This window comes from Notolepis coatsorum (genome assembly GCF_963971535.1).
Source record: "Notolepis coatsorum genome assembly, chromosome: 19".
Lineage (NCBI taxonomy): Eukaryota > Metazoa > Chordata > Actinopteri > Aulopiformes > Paralepididae > Notolepis > Notolepis coatsorum.
This window is the reverse complement of record NC_140183.1, coordinates 59,718,625-59,735,110: the sequence shown is the minus strand read 5'-3', so window position 1 is coordinate 59,735,110 and position 16,486 is coordinate 59,718,625. Positions and strand designations below refer to the sequence as shown.

General features: G+C 50.2%; 1 protein-coding gene across 1 annotated transcript in view; it reads left to right on the top strand.

Moving 5' to 3' along the window:
• Positions 1 to 16,486, top strand: part of LOC311246516 (cyclin-dependent kinase 14-like) — a gene marked incomplete at its 3' end in the record, with an annotated part of 332,639 nt that overhangs the window by 285,178 nt on the left and 30,975 nt on the right. The window lies entirely within an intron of this gene.

Sequence of the window (16,486 nt, the reverse complement as noted above, 5' to 3'; positions counted from 1 at the left end):
AATTAGTCCCACCTAATTAGCTAAGCAGAGACAGATTAACCGCACTGTCTACCACTCAAGGTCCGCTGTAAGGGTCAGTCAACTCACAAAGTCGTGGGGTCATGGTCGTCATCGATAGTGTCTGGGAGTCTGGGCAGTTCTATTAGCCTCGCCACGGGTCGTGTGTAAGTTCGCCCTTGGACGAGCACCTCAGCTGCTCGGACCTTGCCATCGGCACCGGTGATCACTTTGCTTACGCGGCCAGCCGGCCACATAGCTCTGGGTAGTGACTGGTCGATAATCATGACGACTGTTCCTTCTGTCAAATTGTCTCTCTCTTTTACCCACTTCTGGCGGGTCTGTAGAGACGGTAGGTAGTGGAGTAGAAAGCTGTTCCAAAACTTGTCAGCTAGTACTTGACTGTACCTCCACATTCTTCGGCCGTTCGCTTCTTCAGGCCTGTACATTGTCTGGGTTAGCGCGGGGTCCAGCCGCCCCATCAAGAGTGTGTTGGGGGTGACTGGGTCGACATCTGCTACATCACTTGAGACGTAACCGAGGGGCTTTGAGTTCAATACTCCCTCGATCTCCGTGAGGACTGTCATTAGGACTTCTTCCGCTACAGTCTGGGCCCCAAGCACGGCGTACAGGGCTGTCTTTATAGAACGTACTTCTCGTTCCCAGGTTCCACCGAAGTGGGGTGCGTTCGGGGGATTAAACTGGAAGTCAATCTGGGATGGAGCGAGGTGGGTCTTAAGTTCTGGGCCCATAGCTTGGAAGCTCTCTCTCAGCTCTCTTTCTCCGCCTTTGAAGTTTGTCCCGTGATCAGACAACAATGTAGACGGTTTTCCTTTCCGTGATGTGAATCTTCGGAAGGCCATAAGGAATGAGTCTGTGCTCATGGTTGAAAGGAGTTCTATATGCATCGCTCGGGTGGTCATGCATTTGAATACAATACCCCACCGCTTCTCGGTTCCTCTTCCTTTCTTTATATACAACGGGCCAAAACAGTCCATGCCTGTGGAGTGGAATGGCTTGTCGCCGAGTCGGAGGCGACAGGGAGGTAGGTCAGCCATCCGGGGTATGCTGGGCTGCGCGCGCCACTTTCGGCAGTCTAGACAGGTTCGCTGGAAGCGTCGCACTGCTATCCAATAGCGACGTCTGATCTCCGCGAAGACTCTCTCTGCTCCTGCGTGGTGTACATCCTCGTCGTATTTCTTTATGATCAGCTCTGTGACCTTGTGTCGGCTGTTCAAGACTATCGGGTACTTAACGTCATCCGGTAGATCGGGGGCTCTCCGCAGACGACCACCCACTCTGATGAGATTATGGGCGTCGCTCTCGGGTGCCAGGTGGAGCAATCTGCTGTCTGATGGGACGGGCTTTCCTCCCTGTAGACAGTCTAGCTCATCGGGGAACGAGTCTCTCTGGGCTCGTTGTAGTAGAAGAAGTTCTGCTTCTTCGTAGTCAGCTGCTGAAATGTCGGCAGTGGACTGAATCTCTGGGTGGTGCCACAGGAATGTCTTTAGCTGCGCACTCTGTAGGGTAATGCAATCATCTATGTTGGGGTCTGTGGAGGCTCAGTCCACAGAACATAGGTTTCTTGTTCTCAGCCTCCTCTTTACTCGCTTCCCGTGGGGTGGGCGTAGGCCACTCTTCTTCCGGGAGCTTGAGGAACTCGGGTCCGTCACTGTAGATGTTGCAACGGGTGAGGTCATCTAGGGACATTCCCCGGGTGATGACGTCAGCTGGGTTGTGTTTGGTGTCCACATACCGCCAGCTCGCTGCTTCTGTTAACTCTTGAATCTCGGTGACTCTGACTCCCACGAAGACCTTGTATCTGCATGAATCAGACTTGATCCATGTGAGTACTGTCGTGGAATCTGACCACAAGATTGTTCTGTGCACCGGAATGGTGAGTTCACGTTGGATTAACGTGGCTAGATGCGCTCCTGCTAGGGCTGCGCAGAGCTCTAGACGCGGGATAGATTGTTGCTTTCGTGGGGCTATTCTTGAGCGAGCCAGGATGAAAGCAGTGTGTATCTCTCCTCCCTTCTCTTGGGCACGCAAGTAGGCCACCGATCCATAGGCTACTTCGGAGGCGTCACTGAAGACGTGTAGATCCATCTTGCATGTCTCTGGCCTCACTGTGGGTGGGAAGTAGCTGCGGCGTATATTGACGCCTGGGAGTGAGCGGAGCTCCGTCTCCCACTCTCTCCATGTGGAGGCAAGGGGTGCGGGTATTGGGTCGTCCCAGCCCTGGTCCTTGTCCCATAGTGCTCGTACAATCATCTTTGCCCTGGTGGTGTAAGGTAGAATACATCCCAACGGGTCATATTGTCTGGCGAGTGTTCTGTACACACTCCGTCTGGTGGTCAGTATCGCCGTCGACCTTCCCTGCTCCGTGGTCAGGGGTTTGTGTCTATAGTGGAGCGAGTCTGTTTTGAAGCGCCAGACTAGTCCTAGTGTCATTTCTTGGGCTTCTCCTGGGATTGTCGCCATCCAGGTCTCGCTGCTGGCAGCCTTGTCCGCGGGGGAGAGGCTGCGCAATACGTGCGGGTCGCTGCTGGCCCACTGCCTGAGATCAAAGCCGTCTTTGATCAGAGAGGCGCGGAGCAGCGCTCGGCGTCGCCAGTCAATCTTCTTTACGTGTCCCGCTGTGATTAGCTTCTCAATCTCAGCGCGGTACACACTCTCTTGAGCGGGGTCTTTGGCTAGGCGCCGCTCTGTGTTCAATAGATACCGCTCCGTAGCGTCTTTCTTTGCGTGAAAGGTGGGCATTCCCTCTCGCCTCAGGAGTGGAGTTGCGTATCTCATCACTCCGCCGACTGTGACTCTCTTTGTCCCTTGCTCGAGGAGGTTTATGGCGTAAATGTCTTCTTTAGAACGAATGTCTTTCTTTTCGTTCTTAAAGGGCATTGTCTCTAGTGTCCATAGCCTCTCGACATGCTGCAGGAGAGTGGTGTCTTCTTCTGTCACTCTGGAGTGGAGGCAGCTAGTGGCTGCTGTTTGGTTGAGAGATTTAGCGAGGGGGCCTTGTAGTGTCCATCCTAGGCGGGTCTCGACTGCTGCAGGACAGCCTCGGGGTCCTGTATGGACCCGGTCTATCGGGACTATGAGGTCTGCATGGTCGGAGCCTATCAGCAGGGTCGGGGTGGCGCCGTCTATGAGCGGGATAGGTAGTTGACGCAGGTGCACATATTTATCCATCAGCTTGGCGATGGGGTAGGTGTACTGTGATAGTCCTATTTCTTGGCTGGTGAAAGCATTTGTAATCCTATACCGTCGCTCTGGCTGCCCGCTTGCTGCGATAGTGAAGGAGACATTCTCGCCCTTTATCGTCTTTAAATCTCTTCTTATTGTCCGAATCGTCATTTGGTTCTCGCTCCCCCGCAGTCCCAGCTGGGCCGCAGCGGACGCGAGCAGAAGGGTCTTCTCTGACCCGTCATCAAGGATGGCGTAAGTGTCCATGACTTTATCTTGGTAGCTCAATGTTACACGGACTACCTTTAAGAGCACTTGGGCGCCGCTGCTGCTGGCGGGGTCAATGTACATGACACTTGCCTTGGTGCTGCTCGATGGTGCAGGTGCAGGCTTTCTTCTGTTACTGTCGTGTAGGACATCTAGGTGTGCTCCGTCACACCGACTGCACCTCTTCTTTAGGCGGCACTCGGCTGCCATGTGATTGCGCGCACATCGGTAACAGCGCCTGTTGGACTTTATCCATTGACTCACTTCTTCTGCATTCATCTTTGTGAACAGGTCACATTGTGACAGCCAGTGTTCCTTCTCGCAGTACGGGCACACCATCTTCCACTTCTCTTTTCTCGAGGGGGTACTGTGGTTCTTACTGCTCGGTACTGATTCTGATTGGTGCATGACAGTCACCGATCTTCTTCCATCGTTTATTCTCCTGGGTCCCTCTCTGGAGCTTGGTGTGCTCCGCACGAACGTATCCAGTCGTAAGCTGCTGACTTCTCTCGCCAGGAAGTCGGCTAGATCGAGGAGGGATGGTTCGGGACCGTTAGGATCACGGTGGTCTCTCTGCCGCCTGAAGCGCTCTTGTCTGGCGGGTGGCAGCTTCTCTAAAATCCTCTCGACGTTAGAGTTGGCGTATAGCTCGTGCATACCCTTTTCCCGTTGCGCTCCCAGCATCCCTACCAGGGACTGCACTTTTATAGACAGGTCGTCTAATGAGCGATTGTCTGTTGCTGGGGGTAGGCGGTCAATATGCCTTATCTCTTGGATTACGTAATCCCATATACGTCCATATCTCTGGTCCAGCGCTGCTAGAGCCGCGGTGTATGGGGTCGTAGAGGTGGCATAGGCTAGCGCTATATTGTGCGCCCGGGGTACTTTCAGGTGCTTCAGTAATATTGCATACTTGTGGCGTTCATCAGCGACATCCACCATCATTGTCTCTAAGCACATCCGGAGCTCTGTGTACTGTGCTCGATTCTCATAGGTGAAGTCTGGAAACGTCGGTGTGGCAATGTATGACGCCGTGGATGGCTGATACATCGGCGAGCGTTGGGGGAGAGACCTCCTAGGCGAGTCTCCTCTTGCGCCTCTCTGTGGGCTGGTACCGGCAGGGTACCATGGCCCGCTGGTCCAGGTGCTATTCCTCGGGGCTGGTTGTGCGTCGTGCTCACCCGTGAATAGGGTCGGGGGTCTGTAGCGCAGCGCCGCGGGGGTATAGCCTGGGCTGTACTGGACCTCCTGGTCCGGTGGAGTACTGTGCTGTCGTCGGGCTTGGTTCTCCTCCTCTCCCTCTTCTTCTTCTATCAGGTCCTCTAGATCCTGTAGTCGTTTATTTAGCTTCTCCGCAGTGTATGCCGCTCCTTCCTTGTAGCTGGGTCTCGCTTGGACCGGTCTGGGAAGGGGGTCTGCGGGGGGTATAGGCTTGGTCTGTTGGTCAAGTTCAGGGTCGCTTGCTCGGTTAGGAGACGCTGCCCTTGACTGTTGTCTCGACGAGTTCCTTGAACCCCTGGCGGAGGGAGAGGGTGTTGCCTTGAGGATCAGCTGCTCCATTAGCTGCGCTTGTAACTTGTCGCGCTCGGCTTGTAGTCTGTCGCGCTCGCCCTGTAGTCTGTTGCGCTCGGTTTCGCGCTGGATGAGAGCGAGGTCGCGCTCTGTTTCTCTTTGGGCACCGGCAGCGGCACGCTGGGTGTCTGCTCGGTCTCTTGCCATATTCTCTTCCGTCTGAAGGCGTCTCATCTCCAGGCGTATGCGCTCTTCTTCGCTCCGTTGCTGTGTCTGGAGTCGATCGCGTTCACCCTGAAGTCGATCGCGTTCACCCTGGAGTCGATCGCGTTCGGTAGAGGCTGTCAGGCTGACGAGGAACGCCTGTGATAGCATCCTCTCCGCTTCGCTGGGGGAAGACGGTTGTAGAGGTGAGCCGCTCCTGGCTGTACTCGTTGGGGAGTCCTGGAGCTCTATTTCCTCGGCGCTCTCCTCCTCTTCTTCCGTGCAGAGTTCTCTCTCTGTAGGGTTGTCTTCCTCCCGGGGCTGGTCGGGGACTACTTCTTCGGTATTGGCGGGGGGTAAAGGCATGTCAGCTCCCTCCTGGTCCCCACCGTGAGCTTGGTCAGTTACATTAGAACCCACTAGGGCCTCTGTGGTCGGGGTAACCTGGTCGTTAAGGTCAGACATAATTTTACTTTCTACTTTTACCGCGTTTACCGTTTGTCGAAGGCTAGGTAGTTGACTGACAGCGTAATCCTCTAAGTACGGAGGTGGCTGTCGTCTGCGCCGCGGGCGTTCTACGTTAGGAGGACCGTTTCGTGGAGTGTTCATCATAGGCCATTTCAATATTAATAACACTATATTAATATTACACTAGTTACCCTCCGGCTCGAAGGACCAATTGTAACTGAGGGGTACAATTCCCTGACTGTATTGATAAGTATGGTATGCGGCACGGTGGTGTAGTGGTTAACACTGTCGCCTCACAGCAAGAAGGTCCAGGGTTCGATTCCCGCTTGGGGACCAGGTTTCCATGATGCCAGGTACCCAGGTGGGGTATCTCCCAGGCCTTTCTGTGTGGAGTTTGCATGTTCTCCCCGTGCTCGCAAGGGTTTCCCCCCGATAAGATAAACCCAATGGAAAAACATGCACAACAACAGATCGCTAACGCTGTGGCGTCCTTGACGAAGACGGACAGGAGCACTTGGATTGGTCCCCTGGCGCGGCTCACGTTGACGCCTGTCTGCTCCCGGCTGCCCTTGGGGGGGAAGGACGACGGGATGGGTTAATCGCAGAGACGAATCGCATCAGCGATCCTACAGACAATGCATGCGTGTGTGTTCCGGTGTGTGTGTGTGTGTTGAGGATAATTGCCAATGCCAATTAAAGACCTCTGAGCAGGTCCTGCATTATTATATTATATCATTAAACCACTACCGATTATGTACTTTAACTACTGGCCACACAGTACATGATATAGATATGATGAACACTTTCCCACCATGAAACGAAGTCCACACAAATGTATAAATCGAATATTTTATATAGCAAAGGGTATATACAACGTTCACTTAATGACATTTATGATTTGAATGCACTTGTAAGGCAAATGAGTATTCGTAGGCAAATCAACATTGAATGTCCAATCTCTGGTTACGCAGGGAGCAAGTATGCAACCTGGTTCTTTAGGGAACTATAGCGATGGTACTTAAATGATTATAGCTGGATATACTAAAAGGGGGTCCCGCTGGTTGTAAGTCAGTAGAGGGGGGGGGTTAGGAGAGCCGCTGGCGATATCCCATCTGGCCAACGATTTCTTGGGAGAATTCAGAGTGCTGAACACGGTGCCCACAGAACCTCGGTCCACAGATGAATACAGCTGGGCCCTCTTGTAGACGTAGCTGCCGGTCCACAACGAAGAGACGTGAGGCGACCTCACTCGGGGTAGAGCGCCGTCTCACCTGGACTCCTCTCAGGGGGTAGTTCCAACACTCACCAGTGTTGGCTGGTATCCATGGCATAAATCAAAGCACCCAAAGCAAGTAGATAATCCAAGCCGTGTAGGGCTCGCCGTCGTCCGGGTAAGGTAATCCAATGTGCAGGTCCACTCGTCCTGGCCCAGAACTCCTCGGATGAAAGCACCACACGTGGTCTGCCCAGCCTGGTTAAGACTCTAGATAACGCCAGGAACGATGGGGGTACTGCTCACTCTATAACTCTAACCGAACGATGCACCATACATAATAGACTATTATTAACTTAATAGAAATACGTCCCACTCGACGGTATAGTGCCAAACTATGACAATTCAACTATTAATCCACACGATGTCTCAATGCCATTCTGAGGCCAAGTTGACCATACTGCACCACACGTGTATCGTGGGTGAGGCTTAACGTCTTGCCACTAGGTTGGAGGGTAAAGAACTAAGGGCTAAGGGACTAAAAGAAAGTTCTACTTTACTTGCGCCATATATATATGCGCTGTGAACAAATAGTACCATTCGTATTTCGCCAGACGTATTCCTACGCGGAACCGGGCTAGTAACGACATGTTCGTCGGCACGATTGAACTTGAACCAAGGGGCTTGGCTGCTGGCGCCAGGTTCTTGTCCAATGAGAGAATGAAACTATTATGGGCTGTTAGTAGACTAAAGGGATATTCAGTGTATATGTACAAGGAATATACAAGGGATATCAAACGATATACAAATACTATTAAATATATATCCATAAATAAATATATATATTCGGTTTAATCTGATCCTTCACAACAATCTCCTTATACAGCCATACATGTCATACAGTTCTCAAGGTCACCAGACGTTAGAACTCCAGCAATTGGCGGCAGTCCGTGCCCACGGTTGTGGAGCCCGATGGCTGCCGGCACAAAGGACCGGCCGAGGCGGTTTGTGGTGCGCGTGGGGGGATAAGTCTGGAACAACCACTCCCATTAACCCCAGTGTGTCACCTCTCCTTCTCTGTCTGGAGGTCACCATGGACCGCCTTCATAAAAGGGAACGTCTTGACACCCTGCTGTGTGTGACTTCACAAGGGTCTTTCTCCACGTGCACTCTTGAAAACCTAAAGGTACTGTAAGTTGTGTTTTTTTTCTTAAAGTTTATAGCTCTACATTCTGATAGCCATCACTGATATACTGAGTGTCTGGTCAGCAACATGGGTCTCTCAAAAATAAATAAATAAGAGAAAATAAATGTTCTGGAATCCCGTTCCCACGTTATCCAATCAGGAGAGAGAACCAAATGTGTCCTTGAAACAAGTAAAATAAGCTACCAGGCAGTAAGCAAATTTGGCTCTGCGAGATTTTTTTAAACAAGTACAAATATCCCTCCTGATTGGATACAGTAAGAACGGGATACCAAAAAATTTAGAGTGGGGGAACTGGGAGACCCATGTTACGGACCAAACACTCTGTATCAGTGGTGGCTGTTGGAATGTAGAGCTATTTAACTAATATTTTAACAAAGAAAATACTACTTACAGCACTTAAGACCAGATAAAGTGCTTGGAAAGCCCCCCCCCCGCCAAAGAAAGCGCGCTGATGAAACAGATGTAGCACTGCTGCCGTGGTTCTTTGCCTCACCATCTCCGGGGCCCCTCACCACACCACCTCCGGGGCCCCTCACCACACCACCTCCGGGGCCCCTCACCACACCACCGCCGGCCCCTCACCACACCACCTCCGGCCCCTCACCACACCACCTCCGGCCCCTCACCACACCATCTCCGGGGCCCCTCCCCACACCACCTCCGGCCCCTCACCACACCATCTCCGGGGCCCCTCACCACACCACCTCCGGGGCCCCTCACCACACCACCGCCGGCCCCTCACCACACCACCTCCGGGGCCCCTCACCACACCACCTCCGGCCCCTCACCACACCACCTCCGGCCCCTCACCACACCACCGCCGGCCCCTCACCACACCATCTCCGGGGCCCCTCACCACACCACCGCCGGCCCCTCACCACACCACCTCCGGCCCCTCACCACACCACCTCCGGGGCCCCTCACCACACCACCGCCGGCCCCTCCCCACACCACCTCCGGCCCCTCACCACACCACCTCCGGCCCCTCACCACACCACCTCCGGCCCCTCACCACACCACCTCCGGCCCCTCACCACACCACCTCCGGGGCCCCTCACCACACCACCTCCGGCCCCTCACCACACCACCTCCGGCCACCACACCACCTCCGGCCCCTCACCACACCACCTCCGGCCCCTCACCACACCACCTCCGGCCCCTCCCCACACCACCTCCGGCCCCTCACCACACCACCTCCGGGGTCCCTCACCACACCATCTCCGGGGCCCCTCACCACACCACCTCCGGGGCCCCTCACCACACCACCTCCGGGGCCCCTCACCACACCACCTCCGGCCCCTCACCACACCACCTCCGGCCCCTCACCACACCACCTCCGGGGCCCCTCACCACACCACCTCCGGGGCCCCTCACCACACCACCTCCGGCCCCTCCCCACACCACCTCCGGCCCCTCACCACACCACCTCCGGGGCCCCTCACCACACCACCTCCGGCCCCTCACCACACCACCTCCGGCCCCTCACCACACCACCTCCGGGGCCCCTCACCACACCACCTCCGGGGCCCCTCACCACACCACCTCCGGGGCCCCTCACCACACCACCTCTGGGGCCCCTCACCACACCACCTCCGGGGCCCCTCACCACACCACCTCCGGCCCCTCCCCACACCACCTCCGGCCCCTCACCACACCACCTCCGGGGCCCCTCCCCACACCACCTCCGGCCCCTCACCACACCACCTCCGGGGCCCCTCCCCACACCACCTCCGGCCCCTCACCACATCACACTCTCAAGAGTCGAGAGGGGGATCTGAGGAGCTCCTAAATTGGGCCCGTTTGATGGCTGTTGTTGTTGTCTGTTATGTGTCAGGCTCCTTCCTCTTCCTCCCCCCCCCCCCCCCCCAACCCCCAACCCTGTGCTTCCTCTCTCCACTTCAAAGAGTATTAAACTCTCTCCATCAATAATGCAAGCTGTTTCCAACTCTGCGGACCAGATTGGGACCGTCTCTCTCTCTCTCTCTCTCTCTCTCTCTCTCTCTCTCTCTCTCTCTCTCTCTCTCTCTCTCTCTCTCTCTCTCTCTCTCTCTCTCTCTCACACACACACATACACACCCCTTTACCCCCCCCCTACACTCCCTATCCTCCACACTTCTCCATCCCTTCTGCTGCCCCCACTGTGCCCGTCCAACCCTGAAAATGGAACCCTCCCAGCGCACGGGACAGGTGTGCCACCCCTCTCCATCTGTGTAGAACCCCCCCACCCCACCCCCATCTCCCTCTCTACTCGAGCCCCTATCCTCCCTCTTGCCTAGTCCCTTATAGAGCCAAGAAACCTCGTTCCTCACGTGAAACCGGATCCGCTTGATCCACGCTCGGCCCTCAACAGACAGGGCCAAGGGCCCTCCCCCCCCCCTGGATTATCTCCCTGTCTGTCAGCGCTAATGGTCTGGGCATGTTGTTGGGGGGGGGGCGGCCCGGGGCTCCACACTGAGACTTTTTATAGGCATGCGAGGTCACGCACGTGCAGAAATTTGTCCGCGACAATGTCCAGGGCTTATATGTCTCAGCCCCGTCTCGTGTCCTCCGTCTCACCCGCCGCGTACGTGTGGTATCTCAGGAGTAATGGGCAGTGGTGGAAAGTAACTAAGTATTTTTACTCAAGTACTGTACTTAGTACATTTTCGAGCTACTTGTACTTTGTGTGAGCGTTTTCATTTTAGGGAACTTTATACTTTTCCACTCCACTACATTTCAAGGGAAATATTGTACTTTTTTACTCCACTACATTTATCTGAACCCATCAGTTACTAGTTACTTTGAAGAAAAGGATTTTACATAGAAAACACAATATATTCAAAATAAAGAAATTATGAAGATTATATACTTTCACATTTGAAGCCTGTCAACTAATCAGAGCAGTGTAACTGGATCACATACCACTTTAACATAGCCTTTAATCAGTGCGGCTGGGTAGCGCAGTGAACTAAGCACTCGCCTACCACCGCAGAGACTCTGGGATCGAATCCAGCTGTCAGTGGTACTGTACCTCCGGCTTGGTCAGTCGTCCCTACTAACACAATTGTCAGTGTTAGCGGGTGGGAAGCCGGTGGGGTATGTATCCTGGTCGTTGTAAACAGCGACTCCTACTGGTCGGTCGGGGCGCCTGTTCAGCAGGGAAGGGATCTGGGGGAAGTAGTGTGATCCTCCCATGCGTTACACTCCCCCAGTGAGAGTCCTCGCTGTCAGGTGAAAAGAAGTGGCTGGCTGACTCCACATGTATCGGAGGAGACATGTGATAGTCTTCAACCCTCCCTAGGCCGGCAAGTGGGGGAAAAATGTGCGCAACGACCAGGAAGGGAATTGGCATAACAACTAAATTGGGATGGGAGAAAAATACAGAAAAAAGGGGGGAAAGAATTGACAAAAAAAAAACATAACCTTTAGTCAGAGCAGCATAACTGGACTACACACCATTCTAACACAACCTATAGAGGTCAATGGATACACAAAAAACGTCATGTAGAATGTGTACTTTTACTTTAGATACTTAAGTACATTCAATAGCAAATACTTTTACTTTGAATGGAGGACTTTTACCAGAGTATTTCTACTTTTACTTAAGTAAAGGAACCGTGTACCTCTTCCACCGCTGGTAATGGGTCTCTCGAAGCCCCGGCCTCATCTGTCAGGCCAAGGTTACCCTTCTCCTCGGGAACATCTGTTTCTCTGAAGTGGGGTCGTCGAGAAAACATATCACACCTCAATATGAATCCAATAGGTTGACGGATCTGGCTCCAAATTGCTTTTGTTCCCAGGTGGGGGTGGGGTAGGTTATTTCGCCGCCTCCCCCCGAAACAGACGGTACAGTACACAGAGCCGTTTTGAGGTTGTGTTCTCAATTTACAGGGGAGAAAGATTCCACCTTCCCGGGTTTTTTTGGGTTGATACGACTCCGGACGAGCGTGTCCTGAAGGAGAGGTGTGTATATATAGTATATAGGCCGAGCCGCACGGACAGATTACCAATCCCACTGCCGCTGTAAATGAACACGTTCGGAGGCCAAGAGGTGAGGCGGCTGAGAAATGGAGGGGAGGAGGTCAGGATGATAGTCAAGTCAAGAGTTTTATTTGTCACGGCATACACGTATACAATGAAAAGCGGGGGGTGATGCCACTCTAAATGTCACAGAAACAGCGGGTTAACACCGTGAGGCTCCACAGAGCTCGATGCACTGAGGACCTCTACTCTTACCTGACTTCCTCTTACCTGACTCACTCTTACCTGACTCACTCTTACCTGACTCACTCTTACCTGACTCACTCTTACCTGACTCACTCTTACCTGACTTCCTCTTACCTGACTCACTCTTACCTGACTTACCTGACTCACTCTTACCTGACTTCCTCTTACCTGACTCACTCTTACCTCACTCACTCTTACCTGACTTACCTGACTCACTCTTACATGACTTCCTCTTACCTGACTCACTCTTACCTCACTCACTCTTACCTGACTTCCTCTTACCTGACTCACTCTTACCTGACTCACTCTTACCTGACTTACCTGACTCACTCTTACGTGACTTCCTCTTACCTGACTCACTCTTACCTCACTCACTCTTACCTGACTCACTCTTACCTCACTCACTCTTACCTCACTCACTATTACCTGACTCACTCTTACCTGACTTCCTCATTAATTCATTCACTCTGGATCTGGTAAATCCAGTAGCAATACACACAATTGTTAAGGGGATGCAGACCAGAGAAAGATGTTTGTCTTGTTTACATCATCAGGGTCCCCCATTTTCAATTCATAGTGACATTTATGACATACACAACATGAATGAATGACATTTATGACATAGGGACATACATGACTTACAGGTATATAGTACTGTTACATTTGTCACATATGTGACCAGGTATGGACTTCAGGGTCATGTTGAGGGATCTTCATTTTTTTTTTTTACATATTATGAAAGTACAGATTCATACCTTCAAAATAAGCCATCACTTGAACATTTTGGTGGGATACTTTGCAAGCTACTTCCTATGATTCATGGTGATTATCACAAAACGTATTCAGAGATAATAGCCTTCAAGAGACGAGCAGGCTATTCAGTGACAATAGTGAAACAACTACAACACTACCCAGAAGTCATTGTAATCCATGGCCCCCCTCTCTCTAGGGCAATTAACACCTGGCAGCTTTCCAGTCTGAGGCTCTTTGTTATTACAATGAGTCTGGTGACTGGTAGTGGTAGTGAAAGGGACCCTGATAATAAACAAGAAACTTAATCAAGTTTCAAGATTTTATTAGCATTTAAAATAACACGAGATAAAAATAGACATGCTAAAGTCAATGTTCAATGTTCTGATGGCCTCTCCAGAAGCATTTAGATGTAAATACATGTAGTGTGGTAGTGAAAGACACAACAACTAGGTTAACCTTCTGTAGTGTGGTAGTGAAAGGTTAACCTTCTGTAGTGTGGTAGTGAAAGGTTAACCTTCTGTAGTGTGGTAGTGAAAGGTTAACCTTCTGTAGTGTGGTAGTGAAAGGTTAACCTTCTGTAGTGTGGTAGTGAAAGGTTAACCTTCTGTAGTGTGGTAGTGAAAGGTTAACCCTTGTGCTGTCCTAACGATGAGGGAGCTCACTGGGCTTAAGGGAGAGGAAAAGATACATCATGTTTAAAGCCATATAATTTTAACTGTTTACTATTTAAAAAAATTTTTTTTACCCATGTTTAACATTCATAGCCTATTCTCAAGATATCTGTAAAAAATTACACATATTCTCGAATTTTAACCACTTAAATTAGTGTTTGTTTGATACCACGTCAGTTTTTATTGAAAAAAAATGTTTTTTCATCGAAAAAGACGGATACATGTTTGTTTTGACCATATTTCTAATATTTATTTTTGATAAATACCAATTAGAAATATCTCGACGAATTACCTCTGAATATGAATCAAAAAAAATATTAAAGATTCGCTCATTAGTTCGACCAGAAACGGCGTTGAGGCGAACGTTACGAAGCGCTCAGCGGTTCGAAATGTTGTTTGACCATATTTCTATTATTTATTTTTGATAAATACCAATTAGAAATATCTCGACGAATTACCTCTGAATATGAATCAAAAAAAATATTAAAGATTCGCTCACTAGTTCGACCAGAAACGGAGTTGAGGCGAAGCATTACTAAGCGCTTCTGTAGTGTGGCAGTGAAAGGGTTAACGCGCGCCTCATCTCATCTCCCCTGCCTATACACGGTGCTGCGCACATTCACATTCATAACGTCCAGACAGGAGGGATACACGGTGCAGTAACAGTTAAGCATTTAGATGTATTTAGATGTAAATACATGTAGTGTGGTAGTGAAAGACACAACAACAACAACAACTTACTTTTAACTGTATTAACAGATTCCGTGCTGAATGCCAGCGCAGAAAATAGTTTACATCAGGGCCCCCACAATAATAATAATCTCTCGCTCCGATGAAAAAGCCATTTTTTATCACTCCGTTTCCGTATTAAATTAATTTACTTTTAGCCATTAGGTTGGAAAAAATGCACCCTACCGAAATTTGTTCGCTCATAAAATTCGAACTGTGTTTTAATGGTTTTTAATTAAGTTAAAACACGCGTTTTATAACGGCTGTCAAGGCCTCTTTTTTTTTAATCTTTTTTTTAGACACTGCGTTACGTTGCTTATAACTTATAACATTAAGATAGTGTATTAATAGTGTGTTATTCTCTCTCTGAGAAAGGAGAGCTAAATAATGACGTCTGTGTGTTAACACCTATTAAGTACACCTATTAAGCCCCCTGTGGACAGGCCCAAGCCCGCTCGTGTAGTTTTTTATCGTCAATTGAAAGAAAATTTGTGGAACTATTATAGCAATAATTACCTCATTTACAAGTTGTATTTAAGTTTGCAACTAAGGGCAAATAATGGAACAGATTAATGACAATTCAAATATGTAAAAAAAATCAAGATTTCGATTTTTGGGATTTTCTGGACAGCAAGACATTAAGTTCATTTCAGAGCACCTCCCCCTTTGCGGATCAAATCGGGTTTGGTCACGGCGGGTCACATATACGATATGCAAATATACAGTACTGTTACCCAGAGATCCTAACAGTAAATATATACATATGATGAGGAGGAGACTACATTAGGAGGGGGTGGGTGGGTGGTAAAAAATATATACAAACGGTGGGGAGGAGACTGTCCATTGTTGTTGTGGCATAATTGCGAAACATGTTTAGTCCCTTGTTTGTATGATAACAAGCCGGTTAGTTCATGGTTCAAAGTAATGGGACAAGGGTGCTAGCTCGCCATCAATCAGAAGCTACTGCTAGCCACAAGACTTGCATTCACGCTCTCCAGCACACAGCCTCCCTGCCTGGCACAACAACCACAACAGCAGGGTCTATAGTCACAGTCAGGACAGTAGGCTCTACAAGTAGGCTCCCTTAAAAAAAAGTTCAGTCAGGAGAATTTGTTTTGCTTTAATCCCTATATATATATATATATATATATATATATATATATATATATATATATATATATATATATATATATATATATGCTGTAAATATATATGATACTGTATACAGCACTATTCTACATGCTATCATACAGAGTTATATGGGTAGACTATAGTATGAGGTAGGTAGATTATTATGATTACTATAATTACAGTATAAGACAGTTGTGGACAGTGGAAGCAGTAGGTAGGAATACATTGAGTATAGGCAGCGGAGTTCAAAGCACTTACAGTATGGGAAGAAGTTGCAGCGTCACTTTCTGCATCTTCAAAGTGATCTTTATGGTCCGCTGGAGACTGCCTTTGTATGACTCACATGCACACACACACACACACACACACACACACACGCACACGCACACACACACACACACACACACACACACACACACACACACACACACACACACACACACACACCTGGCAAAGCGAGCGCCTCCCGTTTTCAAAGTCTGCAAAAACGATCCCTTTGTGCTGGAACCAAATCACGCAGAAGATGAATGGGCTGCGTTTATACAGCGATTTTATCCACAGTGCTTTACAACTCGCGCCTCACAATCACCCGTTCACACGCTGCCGGCGGAGGCGACGAGCCGCTCATCGGGAGCAGTTAGGGGTTAAGTGTCCTGCTCAAGGACACTCCCACACGCTGCTGGGCGCCATCGATTTGGGAGCCTTCAGCTCTGCCTCCTGAGCCACTGTTGCCTCCTTGGCCACTTTTGCTATCTTTTAGCTATTGCCTCGTTGTTCTAATGTTTCAGGTGTTTTTCTTTACACTCAGCTTGTATATCCTTATGGGTTATGTGATAGTCACAAATGATGGGGGGCGACAGTGGCTCAGGAGGTAGAGCAGTTGTCTGGTCATCCGGATCACGGATTTGTGTCTGTGAATCTATACGTCGATCTACATGTATG